Source organism: Sus scrofa, chromosome 9 (assembly GCF_000003025.6).
Source record: "Sus scrofa isolate TJ Tabasco breed Duroc chromosome 9, Sscrofa11.1, whole genome shotgun sequence".
NCBI lineage: Eukaryota > Metazoa > Chordata > Mammalia > Artiodactyla > Suidae > Sus > Sus scrofa.
The window spans coordinates 21,861,688-21,889,295 of NC_010451.4; the positions used below are offsets into that span (position 1 = coordinate 21,861,688).

At 40.5% G+C, this 27,608-nt stretch overlaps 1 long non-coding RNA gene across 1 annotated transcript in view; it reads left to right on the forward strand.

The window, feature by feature from the left end:
* Positions 1 to 27,608, forward strand: part of LOC102160855 — a 156,890-nt gene that overhangs the window by 99,836 nt on the left and 29,446 nt on the right. Inside the window, exon 9 of the long non-coding RNA XR_002346978.1 lies at positions 18,718 to 18,826. This is a non-coding gene — a long non-coding RNA (uncharacterized LOC102160855). The remainder of the gene's footprint in view (positions 1 to 18,717; positions 18,827 to 27,608) is intronic.

Here is a 27,608-nt window from a genome sequence, read left to right on the forward strand (position 1 = left end):
CTCTTGACCTTCCTGTTCCCTGAAACATTTTGTTACCATATGATTTAAGCCAATTTTAGATGGGTAGCCTATTGCTTTCAGCCGGAATCACTCTAATGGATCCACTCATCTTAGCTTTTCAATTTTTATTATAACACCAAAATATATTATACAGAATAACAAAAGACTTGAGCTGTGAACCCAGATCTATCTGGCTTCAAAGCTAAAGCATTTAATCATTCTTCTATATGGCCTCATTCATTCATTCAAACATGACTCCATCTGTACTTTATAATTCCAACTTAGTACAGTAACTTTTATCCTGGTAGGAACCTAATAATTATATGCAGAATTGAATTTACTTAAAATGAATCCTTCCAGACTGGGAAATGTTCTCCTCCTCCCAGAAAGATAAGAGAGCAATGAAAAAAAAATTAACCTAAGATTTTTGATATTCATGTCTTTCAAGATACTTTCTCTCCCCAAATCCAGCTTTCTAGACATGTAGACATCTAGACATAATACTTCTATGATAGAAGTAGTACGAAATCCAACTCTATCTCCCTTTGCTATTTACTCACCCCCACCCATCACAGGCGAAATCATCTTTCTCGGGAAGGCAGCTTAAAAGCATTTCTTTAGGTCAGTGTGATGCCAGATGCAAGTTGCAATCTTCTCCATATCTTTAGAATTTTGATCTAAAGCCTTTATCTTCTTCATCTTTTTCTTCTATGTAGATCTCCTTCTTATGGGTAAGGAGAAAGCACATTTTTGGTATAGCTATTTTAAATCAGAAGAAAACAATCCCTGAGGTTATTTGAACTCATAAAAATTAAAAATATTTAATGTAATAAACAAGAATGTGTATATATTCTGAGTGCAGGTATAATAACTGAGTCACTGCTGTACAGCAGAAATTGGCACAACACTGTAAATAAACTATACTTTAAGTAAAAAATTAGGAGTTCCCGTCGTGGTGCAGTGGTTAATGAATCTGACTAGGAACCATGAGGTTGCAGGTTTGATCCCTGGCCTTGCTCGGTGGGTTAAGGATCCGGCGTTGCCGTGAGCTGTGGTGTAGGTCGCAGACGCGGCTTGGATCCTGCGTTGCTGTGGCTCTGGCGTAGGCTGGCAGCTACAGCTCCGATTAGACCCCTAGCCTGGGAACCTCCATATGCCGGGGGAGCGGCCCAAGAAATGGCAAAAAGACAAAAAAAAAAAAAAAAAAAAAAGACTAAGTAAAAAATTAATTAAAAAAATTTATTATAGGAATTCTTGTGATGGCTCAGTGGGTTAAGAACCCTGCTAGTATCCATGAGGATGTGGGTTCGATCCCTTGCTTCACTCAGTGGCGTAAGGATCTGGCGTTGCTGTGGCTGTGGTGTAGGCCAGCAGCTGCAGCTCCAGTTCAACCCCTAACCTGGGAACTTCCACATTTTTTTTTTTTTCTTTTTAGGTGCAGCCCTAAAGAGAAAAAAAAATTAATATAGAACTCAATTATAGTCCTTTGGGTTCAATTAGTGAGAAAGAAGAGTGTCTTGAATGGGTCCTGATCTCTTTCTGTCTTGTTTTTAGTGGCTGCACCCACAGCATATGGAAATTCCCAGCCCAGGGATCTAACACATGCTTCCAAGGCAAAGCAAGCTGCTGCAGTTGGATTCGTAACCCACTGTGCCACTGTGGGAACTCTTTTTTTTCTTTTTTTTTTTAATGGTCCTGGTCTCTCTCTCCTATATTTAGTGTATTGAATAGGTCATATCCTTACTAGAAACTCATATTCTAGGGTGGACACACAATAACAAATAATAATAATATGTGATATGTGATCTCTCTTAGGGGTGTGCAAGTCCTGTGGAGACACAGAGAAGGAACAATTAACTATGTCAGGGCCTGTAGAAGGGTCCATTCAGTTTTTTAAATCTATACTATGTCTTGAAGGCCAAAAAAGAGTTAGGCAGAAGAAAAAACAAACACCCAAGGCCTACTCCAGAGTAGGGACAACTTGAGCAATGTTGTACCAAAGAGCAGAATCTTTTTCAATCTCCTCTTTCAAGAGGATGGCACACCTGAGGGCTCGTAGCAGGAGTTGAGGCTGGGAAGGGGTGCAGCGTGGAGCTCTCCCCGCTTGCCTTACATTCTCCCTCCCACAGCAGACAAGTGGTAGCATGTGAATGGAGAGCTCCACCCTCATCTTCCACAGCTGTCCTGCAGCTTCCTTGCTGTCCATTCTTGGCATCAGTTCTATCTGTAATGCTTTAGATCATTCCAAGTTGTTTCTGGGCTCATGCCTTTTCCCCTCAGCTCTTCAAATTTGATGCTAGACATTCTTGCTAGCATCAATGCACCTCCTATACAACCCTCCTGTTCTCTCTCCCAAGAACATTTCATTTCCCCCCTTCTTTCCTTTCTTCATTTCTTTATTATTTTTGGCCACCCCATGGCATATGGAGTTCCCAGGCTAGGGATCAGATCCAAGTCTTAGTTGCAGCCTAAGCCACAACGGTAGCAATGCTGGATCCTTAACCCACTGTGCCAGGCCAGGGGTTGAACATGCCTCCTAGCGCACCCAAGATGCCACCAATCCCATTACACCACAGTGGGAACTCCTTTTTCTTTTCTTTTCTTTTTTTTTTTATATAGTTACTTGATTTACAGTGTTGTGCCAATTTGTGCTGCACAGCAAAGTGATCCAGTCATACAAATATATATATCCCCTTTTTTTTTTTTTTTTTTTTTTTTTTGTCTTTTTGCTATTTCTTTGGGCCGCTCCCACGGCATATGGAGGTTCCCAGGCTAGGGGTTGAATCGGAGCTGTAGCCGCCAGCCTACACCAGAGCCACAGCAACGTGGGATCCGAGCCGCGTCTGCGACCTACACCACAGCTCACGGCAACGCCGGATCCTTAACCCACTGAGCAAGGGCAGGGACTGAACCTGCAACCTCATGGTTCCTAGTCGGATTCGCTAACCACTGCGCCACGACGGGAACTCCTATATCCCCTTTCTTATATTATCTTCTATCATGGTCTATCCCAAGAGAGTGGACAGAGTTCCCTGTGTTGTATAGTAGGACCTTATTGCTTGTCCATTCTAAATGTAATAGTTTGGATCTACTAACCTGAACTCCAAGTTGTTCTCACTCCCTACCACCTTCCCCTGGGCAATCACAAATCTGTTCTCTATGTCTGTAGGTCTGTGTCTGTTTTGTAGAAAAGTTCATTTGTGCCTTATTTTATTTTAGTCTTTTTTGTCTTTTTAGGGCCACACCCATGGCATATGGAGATTCCCAGGCCAGGGGTCCCATCGGAGGTATAGCTGTCGCCCTATGCCACAGCCACAGCAATTGTGCCATATTTTAGATTCCACATATAAGTGATATCATATGGTATTTGTCTTCTTCTTTCTGACTTAATCACTTAGTATGAGATTCTCCAGTTACATCCACATTGCTGCAAATGGCATTATTTCATTCTTTTGTACGTCTTGAGTAGTATTCCATTCTATGTATGTACCACATCTTCTTAATCCATTCATCTGTTTATGGATATGTGAGTTGCTTCCATGTCTTGGTTGTTGTGAATAGTGCTGCTGTCAACATAGGGATGCATGTATCTTTTTGAATTATAGTTTTGTCCAGATATATGCCCAGAAGTGGTTGCTGGTAGTCTACATTTAGTTTTCTGAGGAACCTCCATACTGTTTTTCTATGGTGGTTTTACCAATTTTCATTCCCACCAACCATGTAGGAGGGTACTTTTCTTCACACCCTCCCTAGGATTTGCCAAGAACATTGCTGAGAGTATTTCATTTTTTTTCTTTTTTCTTTTTTTTTTTTTAATTTAGAGAAGCCCTTTCAGTATTTCTTTTAGAATGGGTTTAGTGTTGCTGTACTCTTTTAGCTTTTATTTGTTGAGGAAATTCTTTATTTCCCCTTCTATTTTAAATGATATTCTTGCTAGATAGACTATTCTAGGTTGCAGATTTTTTCCTTTCAGCGCTTTAAATGTATCTTGCCACTCCCTTCTGGCCTGTAGTGTTTCTGTAGAGAAATCAGCTGATAGCCTTATGGGGGTTCCCTTATAATTAATGCTTTGCTTTTCTCTTGCTGCCTTTAGGATCCTGCTATGAGTATTTCAGATAAGCACAATTCCTAGTCCTTGCAGCCTTCCTCTTTAGCCTACCACTGGTGGAACGCCTTCGAGGCCATATTGCAAAAGGTTTTATGCAACATGCTAAGGAGTCTGGATTTTATTTTGAGGTCAGTGGTGAACATTTTATGATTTGTAAGCAAAAGAGTGACGTGAGCAGATTTGCATTTGGGGGAAACATCTCCAGTTGTGTGACAGAGAACAAACCTGACTCCATACTGGATTTATTCCTTTAGCTCTAACTCTTGTGCTGTGTTATGCTGGCTGTGAACCTTTGTAAGAGAATGTTGCCCAGAGCCTGAAATATACACCGTAGTCTATTCTTAAGGATCTGACCTTTAAAGGTATAGCACTCCCATTCATACAGGGATAAAAAGTTGTAGACCAGAGAGTTACATCTGTCTTGTTGGAGGTTAACAATCACATTGTGTCTAGACCTACATGGATAGCTGTTAAGAACAAAGGATTCCTACACCAAGAAGTTTACAACAACCAGCCACTGGCCCCTCCCCTTTTAGTTTAAAAGAAGCCTGACTTCTAACTCACTGTAAAATGCTTCTTTGAAACACTAGTCCATCTTCTTGATCTGCTGGCTTTCCCAATAAAGTTACCGTTTCTTGCCCCAACAATGTATCTTCCATTTATTGGCCTGTCCTGCGGGGATAAGTATAAGCCTGGACTTGGTAACAGTTGCAGTGTAGAAATGAATTGGAAGATGCTAAGAATAGTCAGGGAAATCAGGGGAAGTTTGCAATGGTGAGACAATGAATATCTATGGGTAGCTGATCAAAGGAGACAGGGGAGCAGATTTAAGAATCAGTAGGGGAGTTCCCCTTGTGGCACATCAGAAACAAATCCAACTAGTATCCATGAGGATGTGGGTTCAATCCCTGGCCTTGCTCAATAGGTTAAGGATCCAGCATTGCCTTGAGCTATGGTATAGATCTCAGGAATGTTTTGGATTCCACGTTGCTGTGACTGCGGCCCAGGCTGGCAGCTGTAGCTTTCATTGGACCCTGGCCTGGAAACTTCCATATGCCACGGGTGCAGCCCTAAAAAGCAAAAAAAAAAAAAAAAAATCAAGAAAAAAAAAAAGGAGTAGTAGGTTCAATGTCAATACCAATCATCATAATCAATTTAGGCCAATTTTCTTTTTTATTTCTTGCAAGGACTTCCCAATTCCTGTATGTTTATTCTTATTTTCTCCTTTAGATTCCTTTCCTCAACTAAATAAACAAGCAATGATTAATCCACAGAAATAAACTTTTAGGGCTGACTTTGACTCTATCTAAAGCGGAACTCTCATTAATGACACAGTGGAGGTCACATTATGAGAGGCCACACACATAGTGGTCCCCCTGCTCTCTAATCCAATTTCCCTGCCATCACACAGGACTTTTGTTTTTCTCTCCACTCCTTATTTTCTTACATAAATTCTCCAACAGAAGTACACATTGCTTCCATATTTGACATTCTTTCCCTAGGGAGTAGGTAGGGTTGGAGAGCTGTGGGAAGAGGGACATAAAATCCATTTGCAAGCAGCCATCATACTACTTACCCACTGAGTCCCATCCCTAAGTCACTGGGCTGTAGAACTCTCTCCTGCATTGTTAGGTTCTGCACTATAATCCTGCCTGCTTCCAGCCCAATGGTTATGCCTCCCCTTGGAAAGTGCACACTGTCTTTTTGGGGGATGACATTAAATGGAATGTCACCCCAGCGCCACCTTTGTGGCTTTCTATCAGCATCTTCCATTAAGTACAGCCAAGTGGGTGTCTGATGGACTGTGTGAAAGAGGCAATTTCCCAATTATAAGAACTTCAATGGTTTAACAGCCCCAAACCCTGTCATACACTTCTACTGAAGGAAGATATTGCTTTTCGGCTTGTCACAGAGTGTGATTCCCTTGGTGTAATAGCTTTCTGTACTTCAGTGTTTACTTTTAAATGCCCACCTGCTACTTCCATGTCACTGGCAGCTATTGCTAAATTAAATTAAATTTCTAAGTAAAATAAACAGTTCGTCTTTGGGGAATCCAGGCCTAAAAAGTTTTGCGAATGGCAAATTACTTTTTCTGAGTTCCCTCCAGGAAGCCTTCACTTCTTTTTATCTATGCTCTATAGCTAATTCCAGAGTATGAAGACATCGCAAAGTTCTGGAACAAATCTATATTGTCTATACTCTGTTGTCCTTAATGTACTTTAGCATTTCTTTAATCTCTCCCCTAGAGAAATATTTCCCCTAGCCTTATTTTTTTTTTCTTCCTGTAGGCTTTCTCCTTTGTACAAAATGAAATGCACCCTCAAAATTATCTCTGTAAATGGTATTTCCTTTTCATGACTAAATACATTTACAGTTGAAAAAAAGCAAGCTTTGTCAGCTATAGCACATTACTAGGCTTTATGATCTGGAAGGGACTTTCAAGGTTCCATTGTCTGATATTTTGCAAACCAAATCAAACTGTGGACTTGGTGATCACTGTCCACCAGGTGGAATAGAGACTGTGTGTCAGGAAGAAGGGCAGTCTGAACCTCACACTCCCACAGAGATCAATGGTGAAAGAAACAGTCACCAAAGGGTAGACAATTTGCTGTACTGGCCAGTGGATCAGTGGGATGGAAAACAGACCTAATTTGCAGATGAGGAAAATGGGTCACAGAGAGAGTAAAGACTTGCTCAAGGTCACAGCTAGCCATCGCCTGATTGAAGATGCAACTCTGAATCTATTGATTGTGCTCTTTGAACATTATACCATAGCTGCTCTTTGGCCCTTTATTTAGATCAAGTGAGACTTCGTCAGTAAAGAGAGATGGAACCTGCCTTTCTTTATAAAAAGGGGGGTGGGCAGCTATTAGCGTCTGAGAGATCTGGTTTGACTCCTTATCAGTGTGGAGGTGTGGGGGGATAGATGGGAACGCAGATGCCAGAAAAGGTGATAAGAAAGAAACAAAGCTGTCTGTAGAGGTAGCCAGGGGCCGGCTTATATACATAAGAGGTTAGTCTTCATAAAGGGTTTTGATTTTTAACCTAAAGTGGATCATTGGATATGGACAGTGAGACTGCCCATTTCTGAGTCATTGATGAGTTTGAAGTAGGGAATAATGAGATCATCACTGTGTTTAAGGAAGACCACTCTGGTACCAGAGTGAAAGCTTGACTTCAAGGGTGAAACACTGGGGGTAAAGGAAAAATGAAGAGTGACTGAAAAAGCACTGTCACAATGGCACTAAAGGGAAGAAGCTCGAGACATGATCAATAAGACTTGGTGATGGATGAGTCAAAGATGATAAATCAGTAAAAATATGCCTATCAAACATTTTAAATAGTATGTTCATATCTAAGATAGAAATGTGATTATAAAGACAATTGATTATGTTATTAGAAGATAATGTAGGCATCTGGCAATGTTTTTTAGAGTGATGGTATTTGATTACATTCTGGGAAAATGTCATGGTTGATTGGTAGGAAATGATGGGGGCTTCTCATTACTAAAGACTCTCAAGGGAATTTCAAAGAATCTGCAGCTTAAGATTGCTTTTTTTTTTTTTTTTTTGGTAATTCCGTGGTGAGAGTAGAAAAGGAGGGTTTTTTGAAGAGCCTGAGAATGAAGTAGGAAGCATTGAAAGTGTTCTAGCTTATAAGAGAGATAGAATGAGGAAAAGACTTGTAGTTATTTAGTACCTATTTGCTATGCACTGTCATAGGCAAATAACAGAAAATTTTAAATCTTAATAATAATGACTCAACTTTTATTGAGCACGGTGTCAGGCTTCAGCAAAAGAGTTTGCATGCACTTATTTAATATTTATGTATACACGGTATGGTGTATGTGTACTGTGAGTATTACCATATTAAAGATGAATTAATTGAAACTTGGAAAGCTAAATCATATTACCCTGAGTCACAAGCATGTTACCCTGAGATTGATATTTAAATCAGTAGACTGATTACCCTCTAAAATGTGAGTAGGACTTAGTAGAAAAAACAAAAATAAAAACAAAAAACTGACCTCCACCAGTGAAGAGAGAGAGAGAGAAAAAAAAAATATGTATATATTATTGATTCTCTCTCTCTGGAGAATCCTGAGTAATACACTATGTTACCTGAGCTAACAAAGCAAGAGGAACTTGGGATGTGTGATTAATAAGTTAAGGACCTTGTGATGGAAAGATTATCCTGGATCATCCAGGTATGTTCAGTATAATCACAAGGGGGCAGGAGTGGAAGAGTTAGAGAGAAGGACTGGAAGATGCTACCTGGCTGGCTTTGAAGATGGAGGAAGGAGTAACAATGCAAAGAATTCAAGAGGCCCCTAGAAGCTGTGAATGGCAAAGAGACAGATTCTCCTCTAGAGTTTTTAGAGGGATACAGCCCTGCCAACACGATGATTTTAGTCAAATCAAATCTCTTTCAGATTTTTGACATCCGGAACTTATAGACAATAAATTTGTGTTGTTTTAAGTCACTGTGGCATTTTATCATACAGCAGCAATAGGAAGCTAATACAGACTTTGGTACCTAGAAGTGGGGTGCTACTAGGTAAATGCCTAACATGTGAGAGCAATTCTGGAATTTGGCAGTGGGCAGAAGATGAAAGAGTTTTGAGGCACGTCTAGACTCTCTTGAACAGAATGCCAGTATAAATGCGGCATTAACGACTGTTCTAGTGAGGACACAGAATGAAGTGAAAATCATGGTAGAGAAAAGCCTATATTAATCTTAGCACATAAATCATGATAAACAGAGTTTTGTTGAGGGATCAGGAGAAAATGAGGAACATGTTATTGGAAAGCGGAGGAAAGAAGAGCCTTGTTGTGTCGTGACAGAAAGCGTAGCTAAATTGTATCCTACAGCTGTGTGGAAAGCAGAGCCTACAAACAATGAAAGTGGATATTTACTCAGGTACCTTTCCCAGCGAAAGATTGATGGTGTTACCTGATTCCTTCTTGTTGCTTAGTAAAATAAGAGACGAAAGAGATAGATTGTTAAGCAAAAAGGAACCGGGAATTCATGACTTGGAACATTCTCAACCATCCCGGATTGCAAACAATGCAATAATTTTAAGATTCACTGTCAGATATCAGTGCCCTGGACAGGAAGCCAAGGACATAGTTCAACAACTTTTTGCTAGTGGCTTATCGAGATAAAAAAAAAATCAGAGTATTGAATCACACAGAAGGTTTTTTATAGAAATTAGGCATGTGACTCATGGATTCCCTTCAGCCATCTAACTGGAAACTGGAAATTGCCTAAGAAAGACCTGTGGAAGAATTTTCTGTTTAATGGAGTGAATCCTTCAGACATATATGAGAGACCCCTCCCCCAAAGTTCTTGAATATGTTATACCATCAGAAACACTGACAGCTTGGACTGAACAAGACGAAATAAAGGAAAGCTTTAAAAATTCTATATAGGAAACAAGCAAATTGAAATTTACTAAGAGAATAGAATTTAAAAGTTCACACCAGGGAGTTCCCTGGTGATCTAGCAGGTTGAGGATCTGGCATTGTCGGCTGTTATCATTCAGGTCAATGCTGTGACACAGGTTTGATCCCTGGCCTGGGAACTTCCACATGCTGTGGGTATGGACAACAACAACGACAAAAAAAGATTCACATCAAAAAATAAAAATAGATAGAAAAAGAAGCTAAATGTGTGAGTTGAAAAAATATACATAATTTTCAAATTTGAAAATGTGTCAGAGGAAGAAAAAGAGAAGGTGAGCCTTTATGATACAATTATTAATGTTTTGGAAGAACAAAGAAATATATGACCCAAACACATAATGAAATATAAGAAAATGTTGGCAAAGGAAGAAAAGATAAAGGACATGGGAGAAAAACCCGTGGGATTTACTTTGCTAACAATGGGACTTACTAAAGCAGAAAAAGGAGCTGATATTAGAAAGGAGATGGTTAAATGGTAGGGGAAAAAAAACTCAACTGAATTTAAAAACATTTAAATCTTCAAATTTACAATTCTCATCATGCTCCGGGAAAGATTGCTACAGCAAAGAAATGCACATACAAATATTCTGGTAAAACACCTGAACTCTAAAGATAAAGATTTTAGGAGTTCCCTGCTGGCTAAGTGGGTTAAGGATCCAGTGTTGTTGTGGCTCCGGTTGCTGCTGTGGCACGGGTTTGATCCCTGGTCGGGAGAACTTCTGTGTGGGTGCCACCAACATCAACAAATATTTTTTTAAATATTAAAAAAAAAAACCGAAGAGGTAAACAAAAATAGTAAAGTCTAGAAATACTAAGTGTTATCAAGGATGTCAACCAAAAAAGATACTTTTATTCACTGTTGGTGGTATTGTAAATTGACTCAATTACATAGGCAAATTGTTTCGCGTTATCTAGCAAAGCCGAGTATGCACAGGATCTAGGACACAGTCATTCCACTCGTGGTATATGTTTATCCTAGAAAATCCATGTGTGTGTGCACCAGCAAACATGCTTAAGAGTATTTAGAGCAGCCTTGTTCGCAATGGCCAAAACTAGGAAGAAAAGGCCATCAATAGGAGAATGGGTAAATTGTAGTATATCCAGAAAAGAGAATTCATACAGTTAATGAAAATGAATGAGCTACATGCAAGAACATGAATGAATCTTACAAATATACTGCTGAAAAAAGGAGCAAGACATGAAATAATGTGTATAGCGTAATTCAAAACTAGGTAGGCTGTTTCCACCTTAAGGGTAGTAACAGTGCCTTGCCTTGGATAGTACACTCTTCATCACAATTTTAGTACACTCTGTTTGCACGTTTGCAAATAGTCTCTTGTAAACTCTTTTCAAAATTTGTAATTTATGTATGCTATCTCTGATTCAACTGCTGAAACGGTATATTTAGTTTGGAGATACTATCGCTGCTGACTATATTTTCCAAATTCGGCCACAAAAGTATTTTCCATCACACATGCCCTTCCTTTGACATGGCATTCCTACCATAGATAAGTAAGATTTATGTCCTGTCCTATTGAAACTAGCTAGGCTTGTGACAACTAAGTGCTGCTGTATGGCCTCTGAAGCAAGGTCAGAAAAGGTGATACAGCTTCCTCCTTATTCTCTTGGGACTCTTCCCTCCTGGAACTTAGTCACTGTGCATGAGAAAGCCTTATCCTCATAGAGAGTGGTTATTTTTAGGTGTTCATTTGTAGCTATGAGGTCCCAGCTGATAGCCAGCAAAATCCACCACCCATGTGAATGAGCAATCATTCACATGACTAGATCTCGCTTACTGAGCCATCCCTAGCCATTGAGTCTTCCCATCTGAGACCCCAGACATTTAGAGTAGAAGCAACTCTACTGTTTTCTTGCAGTAACATTTCTGAATTCCTGACTCACAGCGTTGATAACTATGATAAGATGGCGGTGGCTTTATGTCACTAGATTTGGGGTTGTTTACAGCAGAAGAGTGACTAGAAGAGATTTCGGTACCAGAAGTTGTGGTGCTACTGTAAACAAAAACCTAAACGCGTGATCATTGACTGATCACTTTTTATGCAGTGAGTGAAAGTCAGAGGGTCTCAAAAAGAGTGTGAGTGAAGCCAATAGAGTTTTTTAAAAAAATTTTTATTGCAGTATAGTTCATTTATGATGTTGTGTTAATATCTGCTATACAGCAAAGTGACTCATATATATTTTTTTCATATTCTTTTCCATTATAGTTTGTCACAGGATATTGAATATAGATCTCTGTGCTATATGGTAGGACCTTGTTGTATATTCATCCTATGTATAATAGTTTGCCTCTGCTAATCCCAAACTCCCTGTTCTTCCCTCCACCACACCCTTACCCCCCTTGGCAACCACAAGTCTGTTCTCTATATATGTGAATCTGTTTTTGTTTGGTGGATATGTTGATTCGTATTGTATTTTAGATTCTACATATAAGTGATATCATATGGTATTTGTCTTTCTCTTTCTTTCTTTTTTTTTTTTTTGTCTTTTGTCTTTTTGTTGTTGTTGTTGTTGCTATTTCTTGGGCTGCTCCCGCGGCATATGGAGGTTCCCATGCTAGGAGTTGAATCGGAGCTGTAGCCACCGGCCTACGCCAGAGCCACAGCAATGCGGGATCCGAGCCGCGTCTGCGACCTACACCACAGCTCACAGCAACGCCGGATCCTTAACCTGCTGAGCAAGGGCAGGGACCGAACCCGCAACCTCATGGTTCCTAGTCGGATTCGTTAACCACTGAGCCACGACGGGAACTCCTGTCTTTCTCTTTCTGACTTCACTTAGTGTGTTATTTCTAGGTCCATCCATGTTGCTACAAATGCATTATATCATTCTTTGTAATGGCTGAGTAATATTCCATTGTGTGTGTGTGTGTGTGTGTGTGTGTGTGTACCAGTAAGTGTGTGTATATACCATATCTTCTTTATCCATTCCTCTGGTGATGGACATTTAAGTTGTGTTTCCATGTCTTGGCTGTTGTAAATGGTGCTTCTATGTACATAGAGTTTTGAGGAGGCCACCAGTGAAGGCTTGAGGAAAAGTGAGGAATATTTATTGGTAGTTGGAGGAAAAGGGACCCTCCTTACTTAGTGGTGGAGAGTTTGGCAACACTGTCACCTGCAACAACTTGGAAAAAAAGATACATACCTAGTGAATTCCACATTGTAGCCTAAGAGATTTCTAGGAAGACTATTAAAAGTGTCACATCTGGTTTTCTCTCACTGCCATAATAAATGTGAGAGGAGATAGATGAGCTAAAGAAAAGAAAGTTAAACCTAAAGGAACAGGACTTTCTAGTTTCAAAAATAGAATTGCGTGTCATTCCCATCTTCCTCCAGATGTCAAACAGTTCTGAATTTAAGAAATATGTTCCAGTCAAAGACCAAAATCAGGATATGGCTGTGAGATCTTTTATTAAGACATCAAAAATATGTAAGGCAATGTTTTCTAGAATCTTTCAGACAGACTAAAATTCATCTGGAAGAAGGTGCCTTCAAAATCCTCTTCAATGTGGTTAAGAATTTTTCCCAATTTTTCATTTTTTGGTTGCTTTACTATATGAAATTGATTCATGTTCTTTTAAAGAAATTTTCCTCATTGATAATTACAAATTCTTTATCTGAACCGCAAGTTTGTTGTTTTTTTTGTTTTTTTTTGTTTTTTGTCTTTTGTTGTTGTTGTTGTTGTTGCTATTTCTTGGGCCGCTCCCGCGGCATATGGAGGTTCCCAGGCCAGGGGTTGAATCGGAGCTGTAGCCACCGGCCTACGCCAGAGCCACAGCAACGCGGGATCCGAGCCGCGTCTGCAACCTACACCACAGCTCACGGCAATGCCGGGTCCTCAACCCACTGAGCAAGGGCAGGGACCGAACCCGCAACCTCATGGTTCCTAGTCGGATTCGTTAACCACTGCGCCACGACGGGAACTCCTGAACCGTAAGTTTTAAATAGAACAGGAGTGTCATCCTGAGAGAAATAGGGATTATTAATAAAACCTTCGAGTGTCATTTGTATCCAATCTTTATGTTTCTAGTGATAATACATCACTCATATTTTTGGTTCAAATAATGATTTTTCCCCCCAATGCAAATTAGTTTGTTTCCATTTTTCACTAACTTCTACAACATCAAAAGACATTCCAGGCTTTTGTAAATGTTTCACAATATCAAAAAAAGTGTCACAATATCCCAATATCAAAAAAAACCCACTACACTGTAGTTCATTTTTACTGTTATTTTTTTCTCTCCTGTAGATTCAGAGGGTTCATCTAAACTCAGAAGTATTAAGTCATAGCATAGTTCAAGGATAATGATGGATTGGTGCTTTACCTAAAGTACAGAGTGTTTCATAAACACTCTTTGGAGCAGCCTTGCAAGTAAACACAATTTAGGCCAACTGGAAGGCAGTGTTGAGTATTTCACAGATGCCGCCATATGGGAATCCAATTCCCTAGCCGTCTCTGTGGCTTCCTAAGACAATCAGCATAAATCGATAAATCCTAACTTTTTTTTTTTTTTTTTTAGGGCTGCACCCATGGCATATGGAGGGTCCCAAGCCTAGGCGTCCAGCCGGAGCTGCAGCTGAAGGCCTATGCCACAGCCACAGCAGCTCGGGAGCCAAGCCACATCTGGAATCTACACCACAGCTCATGGCAACGTCGCATCTTTAACCCACTGAGCAAAGCCAGGGATCGAACTGCATCCTCATGGATCCTAATTGGGTTCATTACCACTGAGTCATGAAGGGAACTCCCAACATCTGTTCTCTTATTTGGTTTTCACAAATTCTCAAATTTTCACAAATGTGTTTCCTCTGAGCCACGACAGGAATTCCTGAAATCCTAACTTTTATTATTAATTAACCTTGTTGCGTACCGCAAGTACTAGAACCTTACTTACTAAGTGGTATGAACAAATCTTAAAAACAAAGCAAAACAAAATGGTGTGGCCATTTCAGCACCGAAATGGTAAAAATAATTTTTGAGAACTTAAATACCAAGGTAGAATAAGGGTGGAAGCGGGTGGACTTAGGTGGCTATTTTAAAAGACCAGGCAAATAAGACAGGAATGATATTCTAGGTGAGGATGGTGGTTAAGTATTATAGAGAAAAAAGGGCCCGGGGTTCTGGAGGACATTGACTTTGGAGTTTCTGTTTTATGTGGATGGTCAGGGAAGGTGTTCGAAAAAGAGTCAGTGATAGTCGTTCTTTTGTGAAAATTTACAGATCTATGAACTCATAATGTGTGCGTTTCCCTGTATGTATTGTTATACTTCAAAAATGCTTTTAAAAATTCAGTCAAAAATTCAGTCATCATCAACAAGGTTTCGACTGTTTCACTTGTTTTAAAAATTTAACTTAAAACATAAAATTCATACCTTTGAAGTTATTTGCATGGTCTGTATTGATCCTGTGGACTGGAAAGGACAGTATCTGAAATAATATATCTAGTTTTATTATTTATGACCGAGAAAAATGGGATTCTTGAGAACTTTGAAAACTGTATTAAATCTTTGTGCAGATGGTACTGTATAATGCTAAAGAGAGAAGATGGGAGTTTCAGCCAAGATTCTGAAATTTTCCAGATGTTTTGATTGGCACTGTCTCCAAATAAAAGTATCTCTAGATCCTGCAATAATTAGGTAAATCACTTTAATCATCTTTTTCAATAAACTTTATATTTACTTCTAGTCAACACATAAACAGCAAAGCGGAATAAATAATATGTCCGAGGATCTGAAAATTGGAAAATGGAAGAATATATATGTAAGCAAAATTGGCAGCTTCTCATACTCTAGCTGGAGAAATCATTTGGAAATGGTATCAGGCCTTGGATATTCAATATGATGAAAATAATGAAATGGAAGTCATTAAAAATTTGAAAAATAAATTTTGAGCTAAATTTGGCTTTTTAATGCTATTTGAACAAATATGCTAGCATTTTTTTTTCTTTTCACTAAAAAGGGATGTATTAGTAATAAAGCTCATAGATAAATTAAATTAACAGTTAAAGTAATTGAACACATAAATCAAAACAAAGAATCCATGAAGAAGTAAACCTCTAGAAATGAAGAATTATGACATGCCATTTGAAACAAAACAAAATAATAATTCCTAGAGGCTTAGATTGCTTAATTATATGAAAATGCATGTAAGATGACAAAATGAAAGGCATAGCAAAATTTTGTGTTTCTTTTAATGTATCGAGTTCCGAAAGTTGGACCAGTGACATCTACAAAGCTCTGTGGGTTAGTAGTAAAATGTAATTTAATAAAATTGAGGCAACTCGTTAACTATATTTTAATAAATAATCTTCATCACTTAACATAATCCAATAAATGATTTTCTTCACTTAGTCAAAAGTAGAGAGGTAGCACATAATAAAATCTGAGGCAGTATTAAAGGTAATCAGAAAAAAATTTTGAAAATGAGGAAAACATATATAAGAATATTATGTGGACCCCCCCAAACTTTCAAATCTAGAAGACAAGGATAATTTTCAAAGTATGTTACAAAAATGACCCCCCCCATATGTCATCTGAACCAACCAGTTATCAAGAAGAGAGAAGAAAAACAACTGGGATTTCCCACTGTGGCTCAGCAATAACGAACCTGTCTAGTATGTATGAGGACGAGGGTTTGATCCCTGGCCTCGCTCAGTGGGTTAAAGATCAGGCATTGCCTTGAGCTGTGGTATGGGTCGAAGATGCAGCTCAGATCTGTATCTGGCATTGCTATGGCTGTGGCGTAGGCCAGCAGCTGTAGCTCTGATTCAACCTGTAGCCTGGGAACTCCCATATGCGGTGGGTGTGGCCCTAAACCAACAAACAAAGAAAAATAACTAAGATGTATCATTTTAAACAATAGTAGGATTAGACGGTTTTGTAGAGAATATCTAACTTTAAAATATACACAATTCCAACGGTTAATAGTTACAGATCATTGAAAAAGAAGGATAATACCCCACTTCATTTTATAAGCCAATTATATCAGTTAGGGATCCTTTTAACTGTACATATTGGAAATCTCACTACAGTGGGAAAAAGAAAGTGCTGTCTTACACTCCAAACAAGCATGTCCAAGCAGGAGGTTGCTGGCTTTAGCTTTATGGGTTTGAAAGTTCAGACCAACAAGTTTCCTATTCCATGGTTTTTCCCTCAAGATGGTTCCTGTATTTCCAGCCACTAAGGGTGGGAGTGTGGTGAAGGATGAAAGGAGCCAGGGTACCTAGAAGCTAGACCTCTGCTTATATCTCTGGGCCGGGGAGGTATGGCTGCTCCTCAATGGACGGAGTGGGACATGGAGTAGTTAGTTTTCATGGCCTCCACCACAGAAACAGGCAAGAAATTAGGATTTGATGAATCAGTCTCTTGTAACTGCTGCATAAGTATAAATAGAGAAACCTGCTCAAGATTTCATAATGTCTGGCAAAGCAGTATTTGACAGAAGAGAAATTCAGGTGGAGGAAAGTGGATGTTTTGAAAAGGGACAAAATCAAATTAGGTAAAATATCTAATGTCAAGATTGAGAGAATTTGGTACCTGACTGTAATCCGTTCATCAAAATCTGTCACAGTGACTCAAGCCACTGCAGTCGGATTCTTTTTTTTTTTTTTTTTTTTTTGTCTTTTTGCTATTTCTTGGGCCGCTCCCGTGGCATATGGAGGTTCCCAGGCTAATCGGAGCTGTAGCCACCGGCCTACGCCAGAGCCACAGCAACGCGGGATCTGAGCCGCGTCTGCGACCTACACCACAGCTCACGGCAACGCCGGATCCTTAACCCACTGAGCAAGGGCAGAGACTGAACCCGCAACCTCATGGTTCCTAGTCGGATTCGTTAACCACTGCGCCACGACGGGAACTCCCAAGCAGTCAGATTCTTAATTAATCCACTGTGCCACAGTAGGAATCCCTCTCTCCGTACAGTTTAATCATTCACTTAGTCATTTATTCAGCTTCTTCTACTCTGCTAGAAACTTTGAGACTTACCGAGAATGTGGACCTAACAATTTATCACAAGTACTAATTTAAATAATACCTAATGTGACCCCCAAGGTAATTTTCTCTCTAGACAAAAAGAACCTGAAAATCAGATCAGCTAAGTTACTTGTCCAAAACTAAAAGATCAAAGGTAGGATAAGGCTTCTCTGATCGCTCTAAGTTCACTACTTCTTGAGAAATTTTCAAAGGTGGTTGTGCATCAGAATTTCCTGGGAAGTCTTGTTTTACAATTTTTTTTTCCTTTTAAGTGGAGATGGCTGAGGCCCACTCACAAAGTTTTCTGATTCAGTGACTTTGGGAACCCCCACAATACCTTTACCGTCCAATAACATGGCCAACTGGTCGCATGTGGCTCTTTGCCTCAATCAAATAAAATTTAAATTCAGTTCCTCAGTCACACTGGCTACATCAGAAGTACTCAGTAGCTACACTGACTGGTGGTTACTGTATTGTACCACACAGATCATGGATTATTACCATCCTCACAGCCAGTTCTGTTGGACACTGGTCCATCTCATTCTGCCCCTTAGGATCTCATAATCAACCTAACTGGGTATAAAGGAAGAAGTTTTGCTCCATATACTTATGCAGGGGGGAGCCTAATGAGTTACTCCTCAAGAACTTGGCAATGCTTCCCTAAGAAGAAACCTGTAGAATCCATGCCAGCTTGAGCCTATCACAGAAATGGAAGACCTAGTCGTGGTGGTCCCTGGCCAGTGCACTTCACCATCACTTGCTTGATTATAATAACAAATTAACGATGGATTCTAGAGTGTGTTTGATCCGTCACTGACGATTAGAAAAGGAGAATCACAGGGCTAAGCTTTGGACCATGACCGTCTAAGTACCACCCAAGGTGCTTCACCAAGACTTTCTTTCTTATGGCTCCTGCAGCAGGTTCGTGCATGGTGCTTCTACAGTTATACTTTGCTTTCTATGTAATTCCTCATGTTTTAAATTCCATGTATTAAAATTATCAATATCCGGCATTATTAATATCTGTCCTCTTGTGAAAATTGGTCAGAGGAGAGAGAGAATATGATGGAATTTTTATTTCAAGTATTTAATTCTCATTGATCGTTATGTCGTTATAAACTAGAACACTGGACTTCTGTTCTTTTTCTTGTTTTAGTCACTTGGCTACATGAGTCTGCCACTGAAAAATGGAACTGCAACCTCCCTCCCCCCATCCCCCCCCACCATGCTGAGCCTACAACGCTGAGGTCCAGACCTCAAGGCATGTAAGTTGAACACACCAAAGAGAAAGTGAAACTGTGATGAGGTTTCTTGGCACCTAGGGCTCCCTCTTTGGCATAGACACTAATAACCCACCCATCTGGTCCCTGCGTAAGTTGGCAAAACTGACCATCAGACTACAAAATAGTTTCTACCTGCAGTGTCTCACTTATTTTCACTACAGAATCACAAAGATATTTTAGTGTGATTCTGTGGGGATATCACATATAAGGAAATGTGAGGTTCAGGGAAGTTTAACGATTTGACTGAAGTCATGAAATTAGTTGGAAAGCGGAAGCAAACACCCAGTTTTTCTAAATCCTAGCTATGTACTTTTTCCACTCGTTCCTTCTCATCCTGTCAGAATGGAACACGACCCACAACCATGTCTTCTCAGAGTTCTGTAGCCTCTAAAATCTGTTTTGGAAATGAATTTTTAATTGATTTATCAACTTCATTTAATCATCACAGTGCCGTTTTGTTTGTTATTTCTCTGATGACTAAATGCATTAGAATTCTCTGATGGGTCTATGGTTTAATTGCGTCAAGGTTCATTAAAGAGAGCATTTGTCATTGTTTTATGCAGCCCAACTGGAAAATCATTATTTGGAAATTACACTACAGGCCACTCAAGTGTCATAAACACAGGATCACTAATGTCATCTAGGAGGGAATAACAGGCCATTATAAGTTGTATGTCTAATGGAGCCTTGTAATCCAGGACCAGTGTTCAAGCTATATTCCTGCCATGTACATATAGATACCTCTAATATATATTTATTGGTTAGATGTATGCACTGTATCTCTTTCCACATAGAATTTTCTAATGATCACATCCCAAGCCAAAAATCACTCCTAATGATAATATGAAGCTCATGACTTTAAAATCTTGGGTCTCTGAGTCCCATATTCTGTTTCAAGTCTCCAGCTGTAAATTTCATGTAAATATCCTTTCTCTACCTTAAAATCCACCTCGGAGCAATCAGACATCATGCATCACCTCCCTCTAAAAAACTGCTTCCCCTTGTTCCTAGCTTTCTTTCTGCTATCTTCTCAGTAACCTGATAGAGACATGTTGGAGTCATAATTACTTTCCTTATCTCATGGCATTAAACTTTCCTCCTAAGTGCCCCACCTACTCTGTGTCTGAAATGTCTCTTTCATTCGTCACATCTTTGCACTGCTTCTGCCAAACACAGATAGTGCCTGTTATACGCAAACATTAGCACATTGAATCCTCATAAAGCTCCTGAGATGGTAGGTGATAGTATTATCCTTGTTTTTCAAAGGAAGAAGCTGAAGCCGAGTTTAAGTAACTCACCAAGGTCACACAGCTATTGAACCCTGGAAAAAAAGATTCAAATCCAGGCAGTCTGGTCCTAGAAGCCATGCTCCTAAGGACTGACTGCACATTGGGGCACCTCTGCTGCTTTCCCATCCCAGGGCTGCTCATACCATAGGGTCCTGCAATCTCCCAGCTGGTCTTTCTGCCTCTGGTAAGACTGCTCGTCCAAACCACAAGGTGATGAGACAGGGGCAAGAGAAATTCTTTTGACCTTATTATTTTATCTTCTTCCACTTAAAATCTTCAAAAGCTCTCATCACCTACCCGCCTCCCTCCCACTCTCACAATTCCCCGAGTTTGCAAATTTCCTCCGTAAAATGATCCTGGCCTCCTCTTGTCAGTTTCCTTTTAAGTAGCTTTTGTGTCAGTCTTACCAGTGTACTCTGTCCTGCCTCAGTTCCTACCCTCCTTCTGCTTCCTCCTTTTCCAATGACTTTATCCACATCATGCCACAGGCACAGTCCTACCAGTTCTCCAAAGACACAGTATCCTTTAAAGCTCTCCGTGGGAATCTCTCAATTCCCAAGGGAAGTTATCACCACACCGTCTTTCTCTGTCTCTGTCTCTATCTCTCCCTGTCTGTCTCTCTGTCTCTCATTCTGGTAGGTTAGGGAAGATGGAGCTTATAAAACTAGACAGACCAGTTCACGAAGCTCAAGAAGTTTGGAACATCAGCTTTAGGTATGGCACCTACTTCACAGTCCTCATTTCATAGGCAAGGACTTTAAAAATGTCTGAGAGAAAGAGATTTGTTATGAATTAATAGAAACAGCTGACTCTGATTCCAGGGCAGTTAATCAGGACTATTAAGAAGCCTCATCTTCATATGCAATGAAATGCTAAGCAGACACTGAACATGATAATAGAAAACTTGGAAAGATATCCATGGAAGCATGTAAAAAAGATAAATAAAATTATGTTACAAATGCAGTTGATTCCGTTTATATAGGATTATGTGGTTATACGTGCGTGTGTATGAGCGCGTGCATGAGGGGAACACAGAAGATACATACGTGCAGACGAATGTTCATGAAGATGCTAACAATGTTCGGAGTTCCCACTGTGGCGCAACGGAAATGAATCCAACTAGTACCATGAGGTTGCAGGTTCAATCCCTGGCCTTGCTCAGTGGGCTAAGGATCTGGTGTTGCCATGAGCTGTGGTGAAGGTCGCAGATACTGCTCAGATCCTGTGTTGCTATGGCTGTGGCGTAGGTTGGCAATTGTAGCTCTGATTTGACCCCTAGCCTGGGGACCTCCATGTGCCATGGGGGTGGCCCTAAAAACAAAAGCTAACAATATTTGTATTTATTTTTTTATTTTTATTTTTTAAATATATATATATATATATATATATATTTTTTTTTTTTTTTTTTGCTATTTCTTTGGGCCGCTTCCGCGGCATGTGGAGGTTCCCAGGCTAGGGGTCTAATCGGAGCTGTAGCCACTGGCCTACGCCAGAGCCACAGCAACGCAGGATCCGAGCCGCGTCTGCAACCTACACCACAGCTCACGGCAACGCCGGATCGTCAACCCACTGAGCAAGGGCAGGGACCGAACCCGCAACCTCATGGTTCCTAGTCGGATTCGTTAACCACTGCGCCACGACGGGAACTCCACAATATTTGTATTTAGATGATGGATGACATTTTTCTGTATAATCTTGGTATCACTTAAAGTAGTTACAACAAGAATGCATTCTTGTTTATGATCGGTAAAAACACAAAAGGGCTGAATTTAGAAAAGGAAATGACTTTCTGTAAATGTTTGCTTGAGAGATACAGCAGATTTTCCTAGAGAATCCCTATAGTTTTATTTCCTTTTTAAAGTTTCCGTTTTATGATATGTTCAGGAAGAACTGTACAGCCGGGTAGTATAGACGGAACTGAGTAGTTTCTCTACTCCTTTAAAATTCAACTTTAGCTAGATTAATGAAGTTGCTTTAGGACCTTTACCCACGATTTAAAGAGAAAGAACTCTGTTTCTCAATAGTTTCCACTCTTGTATTCCTGAGAGATTCTATGACTGTGTTAACCAAGAGGTGGAAAGTCTCCTCCGTGTCTCTTTTAAGTAGTTGTGTGACATTTTGATACGTAATTTAAAAATACTGGCCAAAGGGACATGAAAGGACGTTAATGGAGTGAAGAGTCACACTTTAAGTGAAGCCCACTTAAAGGTCACTCTCTACTTAGGGGGTCTTCCTGAGACCAGGCACTAATCATATTTCACTGAATCTCTGACTACGCCTTATTATGGGAAAATGAGGATTCTACTTTAAAATGTTTTAACATTTTGAGTGCAACAGTGTGTTTTTTTTTTTTTTTTTTTTCATAAGCACGTTCTTGGATGGTTTGTCCTGGTTCCCCCAGACAGTACACATACTTTTGCCCAGTCCCAGCATCTGTCCCACCCACTTTGCACAGCCCCTGCCAATCTGCTTACCCCAACTCCATGTAATTTTCCTCTGGGCAGCATCTGGTATTTCACGTCGCTGTTGCAGTGCCACATGGTGCAGAGAGCATGGGCCTTGGAACCAGACAGACCTGGGCTTGTGCCTTGGTCCTATTCACTGCCAAGGGGACTTGGATAAGCTGCTTCACTTCGAACTTTGATTTCTTCATGTGAAAGGAGGAGAAATGCTAAATCCTAGTTGTGAGGATTTAGTGAATCAGTGACTGTGTTTATAAAGTTCTTAGCAGTGACTGGCATGTTGTAGATTCTCTGTAATGGGTAGCTGTTAAGAATTAAACTAAAACTGGGAGTTCCTATTGTGGCTCAGTGGTAATGAACCCAACTAGTATCCCTAAGGATGGGAGTTTGATCCCTGGCCTTGTACAGTGGGTTAAGGATCCCACATTGCTGTGAGCTGTGGTGTAGATTGGAAATATTGTTAAGTGTACTAATATTGAAAACTGACCCATTGCAGATGTGCCTCGGATTCTGTGTTGTTGTGGCAGTGGCTGGCAGCTGAAGCTCCAATTTGACTCCTAGCCTGGGAACTTCCATATGCCGCAGGTGCAGCCCTAAAAAGAAAGGAATTGAATTAAAACTACTCTGGCTTCTCCCCTAAGCCACAGTGATTCTCTGTACTCTTTTCTCTAGTAAAAGTAATCATTTATATTTTGAAAGCACTTGATTTTACAAAGGACCTCTGCATGCAGAATGTTACTACAATAAGTCTATGATGTATATTTGCAAAATATCCCCATTTAACAGCTAAGAATACTTAGGCTCAAAATATTAAGACTTAGGTAGGAAAAGTGGAGGTTAGTAAGAACTTGGGTTTCAGAAATAAAGATAAGTTTTCTTTTTCTGCAACGCTGGATCCTTAACCCACTGAGCAAGGCCAGGGATCAAACCTGTGTCCTCATGGATACTAGTCAGATTCGTTTCCACTGAGCCAGGACAGGAACGCCTCACTTCTCTTCTTTTCTTTGCTATATTTAATCAATTTCTAGAAACTCGTGTTCTTGATACCACACAAGGCAAAACACCACATTATATACCTCACGGCAACACCAGATCGTTAACCCACTGAGCAAGGGCAGGGATCGAACCTGCAACCTCATGGTTCCTAGTTGGATTCGTTAACCACTGCGCCACGACGGGAACTCCAGATGGTCCATAAGTTTTAATCAGCTCTAAATTTTAGGCCTCTTCTCCCTAAAGACAATGTTCATGTGATAGTCTTCTAACATTTTTTCTTTTGATTTCAATATTGTAATTCACAGGACAAGATTGGAAATATTGTTAAGTGTATTAATATAGAAAACTGATCAAGAAATTAACTTTGGTTAATGGACTTGATTATTAAAAGTGATTTTTGTCAAGAATTTATTGGTGTTTGTACAATTATCTTTTTTTTTTTTTTTTGTCTTTTTGCCTTTTCTAGGGCCGCTCCCACGGCATATGGAGGTTCCCAGGCTATGGGTCGAATTGGAGCTGTAGCCACTGGCCTACACCACAGCTCACGGCAATGCTGGATCCTTAACCCACTGAGCAAGGCCAGGGATTGAACCCACAACCTCATGGTTCCTAGTCGGATTCATTAACCACTGCGCCTGTACAATTATCTTTTATTTTATTTTTGTCTTTTTTTGCTATTTCTTGGGCCGCCCCTGCGGCATATGGAGGTTCCCAGGCTAGGGGTCTAATCAGAGCTATAGCCACCAACCTACGCCAGAGCCACAGCAACACGGGATCCGAGCCGCGTCTGCAACCTACACCACAGCTCACGGCAACGCTGGATCGTTAACCCACTGAGCAAGGGCAGGGATGGAACCCGCAACCTCATGGTTCCTAGTCGGATTCGTTAACCGCTGCGCCACGACGGGAACTCCACAATTATCTTTTAAATGTTTGTACACATTAACACAGAATCAAAAGTGTTTGGAGTGTCATAATAGTGAGGGCAAAATAATACAATCGTAATAGTGGGACCAAAATATCTACTATTTCTCTAGCGTAGAGGATGCTTTTAATTAATAATCTTTGAACAAGTGAATGAATACTTAAACAGTGTGACTTTATTAGTCATTCTCTAACTATATAATCCTCTGATTGAAAATGTGTTCTATGTGTGTGTGTGTGTGTGTGTACACAATGAACTATTATTCAGCCTTAAAAAAGAAGGAAATCCTGTAATAACATTTACAACAACATGGATAAACTTGGAGGACATTAAACTAAGTGAAATAAGTCAGACCCAGAAAAGTAAATATTGCATGATCTCACTTATAGGTGAAACCTAAAAGAATTGAGTTTCTCTCTTTTTTTTTTTTTGTCTTTTTGCTATTTTTTGGGGCCACTCCCGCGGCATGTGGAGGTTCCCAGGCTAGGGGTCTAATCGGAGCTGTAGCTGCCAGCCTACGCCAGAGCCACAGCAACGCAGGATCCGAGCCGCGTCTGCAACCTACACCACAGCTCCCGGCAACGCTGGATCGTTAACCCACTGAGCAAGGGCAGGGATGGAACCCGCAACCTCATGGTTCCTAGTCGGATTCGTTAACCACTGCGCCACGACGGGAACTCCAGAATTGAGTTTCTAAAAGCAGAAAATAGAATGGTGGTTGCCAGGGGTTAAGGGCTGGAGACCTCAGGAGATGTTGGTCAAAGGGCACAAAGACTCAGTTGGAATAAGGGATGTGTAAGTTCTGGAAACCTGGTGTACAGCATGAAGACTCTCGTGTTATATACTTGAAACTTGCTGAGAGATTTGATCTGAAGTGTTCTCACCACACACACACACACACACACACACACACACACACTTGTAACTATTGAGGTGGTGGATATGTTAACGAGCCTGATCGTGGTGATTATTTCACAATGTTTATATATATCAAAACACCACATTATATACCTTAAACATATGCAATTCTTATGTGTCACATATACCTCGATAAAGCTGGACAAAAAGTGTAATTTAAACATTAGAAAAATTAGATTACGTATTAAATATTGCATATTTGATATGTGGGATTCTTCTAACTTTTGGAAGCATTTTCATTATTTCTGAGAATAGAAAACTAAGCAAATCAAGAGAGTGTCAGGCTGAACGGCATTGACAATGACCTGCAGATGCTCCAACACCGTGAATGAGTATCGCAGACATAGTGGTAATTGATAGAAGCCAGACACAAGCAGTAGAAATTGTATTATTCAATGTATGTAAGTTGCAGAAAGAGGCAAAAAACAAACCAGCCCGTGAGAAGTCAGGAGAGTGTTCATTTCAGGGGGAGGCAGAGGCTGAAAGGAAGCATGAGGGGGGCTTTTGGGGTGCACATCTGTGTGTTCAGCCTGCACTTCTGATATGTACTCTCCTGTTTTACTATATTTAATCAATTTCTAGAAACTCGTGTTCTTGATACCACACAAGGCTGACACTCTGTTAATTTTTTCAAATATGGTCAGATGTGTCTTAGTTAGAGACCCTCCTGGGGTTGCCCTTTGAAACAGCACAACTCTAGGAATCAAGTAAGAATGGACTTCCTTGGGCGCCTGGGGGTACTGGTAAGAAAGAGAAGACTCTTAAACACCTTCAAGGACTATGAGCATAAAAGTTCCTTCTGCAGAGGCTCCGTGTTCAAGGAGCTGTTGGTGGGGAAGGGAATTCAAGGGTGAGGAGGAAACTGAGTATGCGATCGGCAGCTACCAGCGGGGCCAGATTAGAGAAGATTCAGCTGATTCCAGGCACAGGCTAGTAAAAGAGAAACAGCATTAAAGAGAATGATGGGTCAAGCTTTGGACAATCTGGTTTTGAATCTTAGGTGCGACTTCAGAAAAATTACTCTAGCTTGGGGACCCCCATTCACCTCTTTTCTTTCTTTTCTTTTCTTTCATCTTTTTAGCGCTGCACCCACGGCATATGGAGGTTCTCAGGCTAGGGTTCCAATCGGAGCTGTAGCTGCCAGCCTATACTGCAGCCACAGCAATGCCAGATCCGAGCTGCCTCTGTGACCTACACCGCAGCTCACCGCAACGCTGGATCCTTAACCCACTGAGCAAGGCCAGGGATCAAACCTGTGTCCTCATGGATACTAGTCAGATTCGTTTCCACTGAGCCAGGACAGGAACGCCTCACTTCTTTTCTAAAACGGGAACACTAGCATGGCAGAGCTGGGGCGGGGGGGATTGCGTGGGATGGTGATACAGAGTACACAGCGTAGTGTCTGGTAGGTAGTAAATGCTGATTCTTCTCCTTTCCCCCATCTCCATACTTTGGATTTTTGAAATAAAGTTTGCATGTAAATATTCAGAATCAAGAGGCAAAGGTTTTTCAGGCAGCCTACAGAACATGAAGTACGGAGAGGTGATGAGACAGTCTGAGCATGGAAGCCAGGGAAGAAGCAAAATTTTGGTTGGGGTTGGGCAGTGGAGGGTGTCAAGTGGTAACGTCCAGACTTTGTGTTTAGGCCTTGGTGGGCTGTTAGCAGCGCCGGGGTTAATAGCTGCACTCAAGATAGATGAAGATTGGGAAACACTTGAAGAAGGAGAACCCACCATGGATAGAAGTACTTAATTCACTCTACAAATGAGGTCAAATTTGAGAATCTCCTATCCAGTGAAACATGCAATCATTCCCCAGTCTGCCTTGACTTTATGGACTCCAAACCCTACCTGAGAGACATCATCCAAATTTTGACATCAGCAGGATGGAATTTTCCCTCTTTCCACCAGATTCATTTAGTGCCAGCCATAGCCCAGCAGTTACGGTTGCCTAGTTCTGTTTCGGTTAAAATTATTCTGTTCAAAATGTAATATTCTATTGACAGTGAGCTGGCAGTGGTTGGGGAGGGGATCCTGGTATACAACCCTTGTTGTCCCCAGACACTGCCTCTGGGATAGATTTTCTGGGTTAGGCTCTCTGTGAAGACAGCTTACATTCTGGTGGAAAACAAGAGTGTTGCAATAGAGATTGTTGCTGAAACGCGGCCTCTGTTC